This window comes from Sapajus apella, unplaced genomic scaffold, assembly GCF_009761245.1.
Source record: "Sapajus apella isolate SASKATOON/1434 unplaced genomic scaffold, GSC_monkey_1.0 scaffold2, whole genome shotgun sequence".
NCBI classification, from domain to species: Eukaryota; Metazoa; Chordata; class Mammalia; order Primates; family Cebidae; genus Sapajus; species Sapajus apella.
Window position 1 is genome coordinate 58,793,749 of NW_022436942.1, and position 8,633 is coordinate 58,802,381.

Genomic DNA, 8,633 nt, shown 5'->3' on the forward strand with positions numbered 1-8,633 from the left:
ATCTGGCCATTTCTTTTAAAATTTCATTTAATATATTTGGGAAGAAAATGAATGATACCCAATATTTAGGCAGTTACAGTGACAGACTGAAAATGGATATTGATGTGTTTCCAGGGTCTCCATGTATGCATCTTTATATCTGCAAAGTATTATAGAGATGTCTTTTATATGTAGTGGCATAAAAATCCTGTAATTTAGGAAACCAGAGCCAAATTAATTGAACTCCAAATTAACTGAGTAGCTGACTTACAGTGAGCTGAAATTAATGGGCCTAACAGTGTTTTATTATGGACTGGAAGCAGCCTGTAAAAATAAAGTGACATTTGTAATCAGATGAATTTAAATCTCAGCTCCACCAATAACTAAGTAATTTTGGACAAATCATTGAGTCAGCCTCAGTTTGCTCACATGTAAAATGGGAGTAATATCAATTTGGTCATTCTACTTTGTCATATACACTTTTTTATTCTCTATGAGAATAAAATGATCGTGAAACTCAAGTCATAAAGATGATACAGAAGCAATTACAATAGAATGGGATAAAGGTTCCCATTAGCCTTCCCTTAGAAAGGGAGTCTTACCCAGGTTGGGGTGGGTGCTGGCAATCTTAATCCAGAGGCCAGTATATCAGTGTTTGATACGAATTTCTCTTCACTCTGCTCTTAATTTTCCCTAATTTCCAGTGGAACATTTTAATGAGAGAGAGATCCATATGTTACCCTAGATTTAATTGTTTCAGAGATGAGGTCTTGCTATGTTGCCCAGACTGTGCTTGAACTCCTGGGCTCAAGTGATCCTCCCACCTCACCCTCCTGAGCAGTCGCTGGGACTATAGGCACACACCACTGTGTCCCACTCATGCTTTATTCTAAAAATGTTCATGGCAGCTAGGATAAGCGTGTCTATAGTTAGGTGCTCAATAAAGTTTCTAAAAGCACAAGGATTCTGATTGTATCTTTCCTGAGTTACACTAAAGACACTCTTTACTACTCAGAGTAAGATTATATGATCACAATGTACCATGTACCATGGTGGTACAAGTTGAGGAAATGATCTTTAGGACCTCGTCCCAGCTCTCTGAATTCTGCTGGCCAGGTTACCTTGGGCAAAATTTGCATCTTTATTTCTTTATCTGCTTATTTGTTTTCATAAGGTTATAGTGAGAATCAAATGAGATATTTGAAAATACTTTGTATATAAGCTTGACTATCAATAGAAGAATTAATGTCAACTATGAGAGTTCAATGAAAAAAATCAAGTTTTATGTATATTTTGGTTAATACTAATGATAGTTAACAATATATAAATTTTAAAGGATTGAAAGAAGTCCTGGATAAAAGAAATGTTTACGTCTGTCTCAGGATGTTATTGGGGTGAGAAGGAGGAGTGTGGAGTTGGGATAGGGAATAGGGTTGGCAGGAAAAACTGCCACAGAATTTAAGAGAGAAGGAACCCCAATGACCGGTTCTCTTTATTACTTTTGTTTCCTTATGAAGTCTCTTATCAAAAAGGGCGAATCATTTGGTCATTTTCTCTGATCCTGGTTAAAATTCTCCATCTAACACTTTGTTTGGATTTGATGAAATAATTTTCTCAAGTAACTTTTTGAGTTACTTGTTTGGGATTTGTTGGTTTCCTTTTTCTTTCTTTTTTTTCTTTTTTTTTTTTTTTTTTTTTTTTTTTGTCTAGGTGGCAGATTAGAACAGCCTGTCTCACGACCAGCTCTCCTTGTTTTGCTGTTGCAGACTGGTGTCCTGCACATCACCAAACTGGGCAGTCAGGCTCACCAATCTAAGGTAGAGAAACACTTGGCATTACAGGATTTGAGTTTTAAATCATTGCGATAGTCAAGACTCTTTATTTGTAAGGAGCAGAAACTATCTTGGGCAATTTGTTATAAAGATGTGAGTATTTTATGAAACCCAAGGATAAAAGGACAACTGAGTCTAGGCAGATGAGGCCTGGAAGACCATGAGAAACATCCTCACCCCGTGCCCTCACCCTGTTACAGTTTCATTGTTTTATTTCTCATTCTTTTCCAAGACCAGTGTTCTCTGCATCTCTACACCACAAAGTTAATGTAACCACGTTATAGTTCAAGAGTCCTGCAAGATTAAGTAGCAGTTTCAAAGTTTGCAATTTCAAAGTTAAATTTCTAGGAGGGCCAGGTGCAGTGGCTCACACCTGTAATCCCAACACTTCAGGAGGTTGAGGCGGGCAGATCATTTGAGGTCAGGAGTTTGAGACCAGCTTGGCCAACATGGTGAAAACCCATCTCTATTTAAATAAAAAAAATTAGGGCATGGTGGCACATACCTGCAATCCCAGCTACTCAGGAGGCTGAGGTGGGAGAACTGCTTGAACCCAGGAGCTGGAGGTTGCGGTGACCCAAGATTGTGTCACTGCACTCCAGCCTTGGTGACAGAGTGAGACTCTGTCTCAGTAAACTAAATAAATAACTAGGAGAATTTCACATCTGATTGGTTCAGGTTTGTGCAGGTGCCTGCCATAGTCCATTCAACAGTGCTCAGGGGGATGGGAGACATTACAGTTGACTACAGGACTTTTGGAGGCCTGTCACTATGAGAGGGAGGGGTCAGGGGACACTGGAAGTTCCCTAAAAATGAAAAATTGCTCTGATCTGGGAAAGCACCCCTCAAGATGCCTTAGTTACTATTATTTTCTCTAAGGAAAGAGGTGTTTTTAGTATAAGATGATGGGAAGTCATTAAATATATAGCAATGGTGGGGTTTTTTCTACTATGTCTGCAAGATGGCTATATATCCCCAGCACGGACCAGGCTTTTGTTTCCCACCCCCTGCAGGGAATTCCACGCTGCACAGAATTTCCTATCTTTGCTATATTTGATATTTTGAGATGGAGAGCATGTTTCTTTTTTTTTTCTTTTTTAAAAGTTTTGTCTTTACTGAGATTCCTTATTTGTTGAATTGTTGTCATTGCTTTTTTCCTTTAATTTTTTTAACTTTTAATTTTAGGGGTACATGTGCAGGTGTGTTACATAGGTAAACCTGTGTCATGGGGATTGGTTGTACAGATTATTTAATCACCCAGGTAATAAGCCTGGTATCCATTAGTTATTTTTCCTGATCCTCTCCCTCCTCCCACCCTCCAGCCTCTGACAGGCCCCGGTGTGTGTTTTTCCTCTCTTTGTGTCCATGTGTTCTCATGGTTTAGCTCCCACTTGTAAGTGAGAACATGCAGTATTTGGTTTTCTGTTCCTGTGTTAGTTTGCTAAGGATAATGGCCTCCAGCTCCAGCCATGTCCCTGCAAAGAACATGACGCCGTTCCTTTTATGGCTGCATAGTATTCCACATTTTCTTTATCCAGTCTGTCACGGATGGGCATTTAGTTTGATTCCATGTCTTCGCTGTTGTGAATAGGGAAGCACATGTTTCAGTGCTCTGCTGAAACAACTGAATTGCATAGTGCTTAAGATCATCATTCCAGCTGTGTTTTCTACCCCATGGGCACTTCTACCTGACTCTCTGACACTATGCAAGGTTCTCCCCAAATGCCATGCTGTCTCATGCATGTCTTTGCTCTCCTGTTTTTTCCTTTTGTTTGCCTCAGTCATTCTCCTCCCTGATGGTTTATACTATCCTCCCCTCATCTAGGAAGCCCTCTTCCATTCCCATCTGCAAGCTCAGGTAGGTGTCCTTGTTTATGCTCCCCCAGCCCTCTCTTGTGGGGCTCACTGCACTGTGATGGACTCCTTCATTTTCTGGTTGGTTTGTTTCTTCAAGGGGACTATCACAGTTCAACCTGTATCACCAGTGCCTAAGAAGGGCCTGTTACCAGGTAGGTCCTCCAGAAAAGGAAGCCATGAAAAAATGAATGAAATGAGCATCAGTTCTGCACAGTCTTGGTTTATATTTTGTAGTCTCGATTATCAACAATTCTACTGTAGAAGGTAAGAGTACAGGCTCTGATGCCAAATTTTCTGGGTCCATATCCTGTCTCTGTTCAGTTTCCTAGATGTGTGAACTTGAAGTTTACTTTACCTCTGTGTGCCTTAGTCTCCTTATCTGTAGATGGTATAATTACATTTCCTACCTCAGGGTCATTGTGGGGAATTAAGTGAGTTAATGCATGTTAAATGCTTAAAGTCTGGCACCTAGAAAATTCTCTGTAAATATTATTATCAAACATCTAAATCACCCCAAGAAACTTCAGATCTAGGTATGCTTCCTGAGCAATACATTCTGCAGGAATGGTTGGTGCTCTCAGCAGTCATTGACCCTCAGGAGAGATGGATGTGGTCTTTGCCTGGTATTGCTTCCATTATGTGCTCTAAGAGATAAGGAACATAAGGGTATGCTAAGCTAGAGGAATGGGTTAGAAACTCCACCAGTGGATGCCTTCAGTAAGAGAGTATGTTTATCATGGTTTATTGTGATTGCATTTGCTTTTAATGAATGAGTGAGCTTTCTGAAGACAAGAAAATACTTGGTGGAATGATTAGAACTGTGGATTCCTGGGGACTTCCTGTTCTCAGTCTTGAGGGGTTATGATGGGAAGGTTGGTGAGCAGAAACTATGTTTTTAAAAGCCAGAGATAGACAGAATTTTTTTGTTGTTGAACATGAAGTGTTTAGGAACAAGCTGAGGGCCAGGCACGGTGGCTCACACCAGTAATCCCAGCACTTTGGGAGGCTAAGGCAGGAAGATCACTTAGGCCCAGGAGTTCAAGACCAACATAGGCAACATAGTGAGACCCTGTCTCTCCAAAAAAAAAAAATAGTAATAATTAAAATTAGCTGGGCATGGTGGTGCACATCTGTGGTCCTACCTACTTAGGAGGCTGAGGTGGGAGGATTGCTTGAGCCTGGGAGGTTGAGGCTGCAGTGAGCCATGATCAAGCCACTCACTGTTTTCCAGCCAGGGCAACAGAGTAAGACCCCATCTCTAAAAAGAAATAAAATAATCCTGAAGTAGGAACAAGTTGTTCCTATAATTTATAGAAAATGCAAAAGATCTAGAAGAGCAAAACAATTTTAAAAAGCAAAGATCGAAGACATTCATTTTTCAATTTAAAAATATACTATAAAGCTACAGTCAAGGCAGTGTGGTACTGGCATAAAAATAGACACATTGGGCTGGGTACGGTGGCTCCCATCACTTTGGGAGGCCAAGGCAGGTGGATCACTTGAGCACAGGAGTTCATTCAAGACAGTTTGGCAGCATCTCTGCAAAAAGCACAAAAATTGACCGGGCATGGTGGTGCATACCTCTAGTCCCAGCTACTTGGGAGGCTGAGGTGGGAGAATGGTCTGAGCCTGAAAGGTGGAGGTTGTAGTAAGTTGAGATCACACAACTGTGCTCCAGCCTGGGCGACAGAGTCAGACCTTGTCTAAAAAACAAAACAAAACAAAAAAAACACATAGATAATAGACAAATAGAACAGAACTGATAGTCTGGAAATAAATCTTTATATTCAATAGATTTTTGACAAAGTTGCCAAGGTAATTTATTAAAGAAAGGATAATATTTTTAACAAATAATGCTGGGACAGTTGGATATCCACATGATGAATTTAGACATTTATTTCACATTATATATAAAAATAAACTATTTAAAAAAAATTTTTTTTGAGACAGGTTCTTGTTCTGTTGCCCAGGCTAGAGTACAGTGGTACAGTCACAGTTCATTGTAGCCTCGACATCCTGGGCTCAAGGGATCCTTCTGCCTCAGCATCCTGAGAAGCTGGGACTACAGGCACATGCCACTATGCCTGGCTACTTTTTCATATTTTTTGTAGAGACGTGGTCTCACTGTGTTTTGCCAGGCTGGTCTTGAACCCTTGGGCTCAACTGATGCTCTCACCTAAGCCTCCCAAAGTGCTGAGATTACATATGTGAGCCACTGTGCCCAGCCTAAAAATAAACTAAAATAGATCATAGATTTAAGTATAAGAGCTAAAACAATAAAACTTATAGAAGAAAACATAGAACATCTTTGAGACTTCAGGTTAGGCAAATATTTCTTAGATACAACAACAAAGGCACAGTCCATAAAAGAAGAAAAAATGAATAAATTGGACCAAATCAAAATTCAAATTGTTTGCACTTCCAATATGCAGAATAAATAAAATGAGAAAACAAACAGCAGACTGGGAGAAAATATTTCTGAAATACATATCTGATAAAGAACCTGTATCCAGAATATATACTCACGTACCTCAATAACCAACAGATAAAAACCCACTTAAAAAAATGGGCAAAAGGCTGGGTGTGGTGACTCATGTCTGTAATCCCAGCACTTTGGGAGGCCAAGACGGGTGGATCACCTGAGGTCGGGAGTTTGAGATCAGTCTGGCCAACATGGTGACACCTTGTCTCTACTAAAAATACAAAATTAGCTGATTGTGGTGGCACACAGCTGTAATCCCACCTACTTGGGATGCTGAACAGGAGAATCACTTGAACCTGGGAAGCAAAGTTTGCAGTGACCTGAGATCGCGCCCTTGCACTCCAGCCTAGGTAAAAAGAGCAAAACTCTTGTCTAAAAAAAAAAAAAAAAAGTAAAAATTGTACCAAAAAGAAATATGAATAGCTAAAAAGCACATGGAAAGATGGTCACTAGTCATCATGGAAACACAAATTAAGACCACAATGAGATACCATGTTACACTCATTAGATTGGTTACACCAAAAAAGGAAACAAATACAGCAAGGATGTGTAGAAATCAGACCCTCCTGCATGCTGCAGGGAATGTAAATTATTGTAGCCACTTGGAAAATAATTTGTTCATTTCCTAAAAAGCTAAACATACACTTACTTTATGATCCAGCAATTCTACTCCTAGATATTTATCCAAGAGAAATGAAAACAGATGTTCACACAGACTTGTATGCAAATATTCATAAGTCCTATTTATAATATTCAGAAATTGGAAAGACAGGTAAATACTTGGTGGAGTGATTAGACTGTGGATTCTTGGGACCTTCATGTTCTCAGTCTTGAGGGGTTATGATGGGAAGGTTGGTGACCAGAAACTGTCCTTTTAGAAGCAACTGTCCTTTTAGAAACTATCCTAAATATCCATCAACAGGTCAATGGAGATACAAAAATGTGGTATATGCTTACAATGAAGCATTACTCAAAAAAAAGAAGAAAGGAACAAACTACTGATACATGCTGTGACTGGATAGACCTCAGAATCATTATAGTGAGTGGAAGAAGCCAGACACAAGCAACCATAGATTGTATGATTCCATTTATGTGAAATGTCCAGAAAAGACAAATCTTTAGAGGTAGAAAGTAGATTAGTGGTTGCAGGATATGGTATGAGAGATGAGGATTAACAGTGAAAATGAAGGGTCTAATTGGGGTGGAAATATTCTAAAACTTCCGGTTATACAACTTGATAAATTTATAAGAATCTGAATTGTCCACTTGAAGTGAGCGAATTATTTGAAATGCAAAATACATCTCAGTAAATGTGTGGGGAGAGAGAGGTAGAAAGGAAGGTGGGGGGGGAGAGAGAGAAAGGGGGGAGAGAGAGAAAGAGGGGGGAAAGAGAGAGAAAGAGAGAGAGACAGACAGAGAGAGAGAGAATGAGAAATGGTTGCAGCCAGGCTATTTGGATTTGGAACCTGGGTCTGCTGCTGTATGATCTCAGGCAAGTTCAACCTCTCTTTGCCTCAGTTTCCTGCCAGTAAAATTGGGGAAAATAAGAAGTTATTTGCTACAAAGCCATGCTGGGAAGGTTGTGGTGATACTTAAAGAGTACTTACTTAACACAGAGCTGAGATCCTAGAAAGAGCTCAATAGATATTAGCAATAGTTAGCCTACCAAGGATCCAGCACAGACTTAGTTGAACTTAATTCAAATCTTAGAGAATTTGGACAGTGGCTTGCAGAGGATATTGACTGGTCTTGTGGAATTGACTCCCGGGGACCCTGAGAGCCTACAGCCTATGATTTGTCAGTTGCATGCAGACTGGGGATTGGAACACAGGAGCCTCAAAGATGAAGAGTATTTTTCCACCCCAGCAGCATTTGCAGAGGTGTCATCCTGCTGCCCATAAATGTGGCCACAATGTGCAATGTTTCAGCCCCAGTTCAACAAGTGTTTAGGTTATGCCCACTCCTTGCCAGGTCCTGCTGGGGCAGAGGACAGGTGATTTGGAGGCACAGAGGAGGCACACCTCACCTTGCCCATGCAGTTTTCTAGAGGTTATGATGTCTTAGTTTGATTTGAGACCCCTTAGAAGTTACCCAGGCAGAGGGTATATCTTGAGAAAAGCCTAGAGGCAATAGGGAGCTTGCTGAGTTCAGTGATACGAGGATGTGGAAAGCAGAGTGACAAGAAGAAAGACTTGGGGTCCCAGGGAAAGGCCTTGGGTGCCATGATAAAGAATTTTATTGTAAATAGTACTACAATAAATATGTGTGCATGTGTTTTATAGCAGAATTATTAGAACACATGGATGCAGGCAGGGAACATCACACACTGGGGCCTGTTGGAGTGTGGAGGGAGAGCATTAGGACAAATACCTAATGCATGTGGGGCTTAAAACCTAGATGACAGGTTGATAGGTGCAGCAAACTACCATGGCACATGTATGCCTATGTGACAACCTGCACATTCTGCACATGTATCCTGGAAC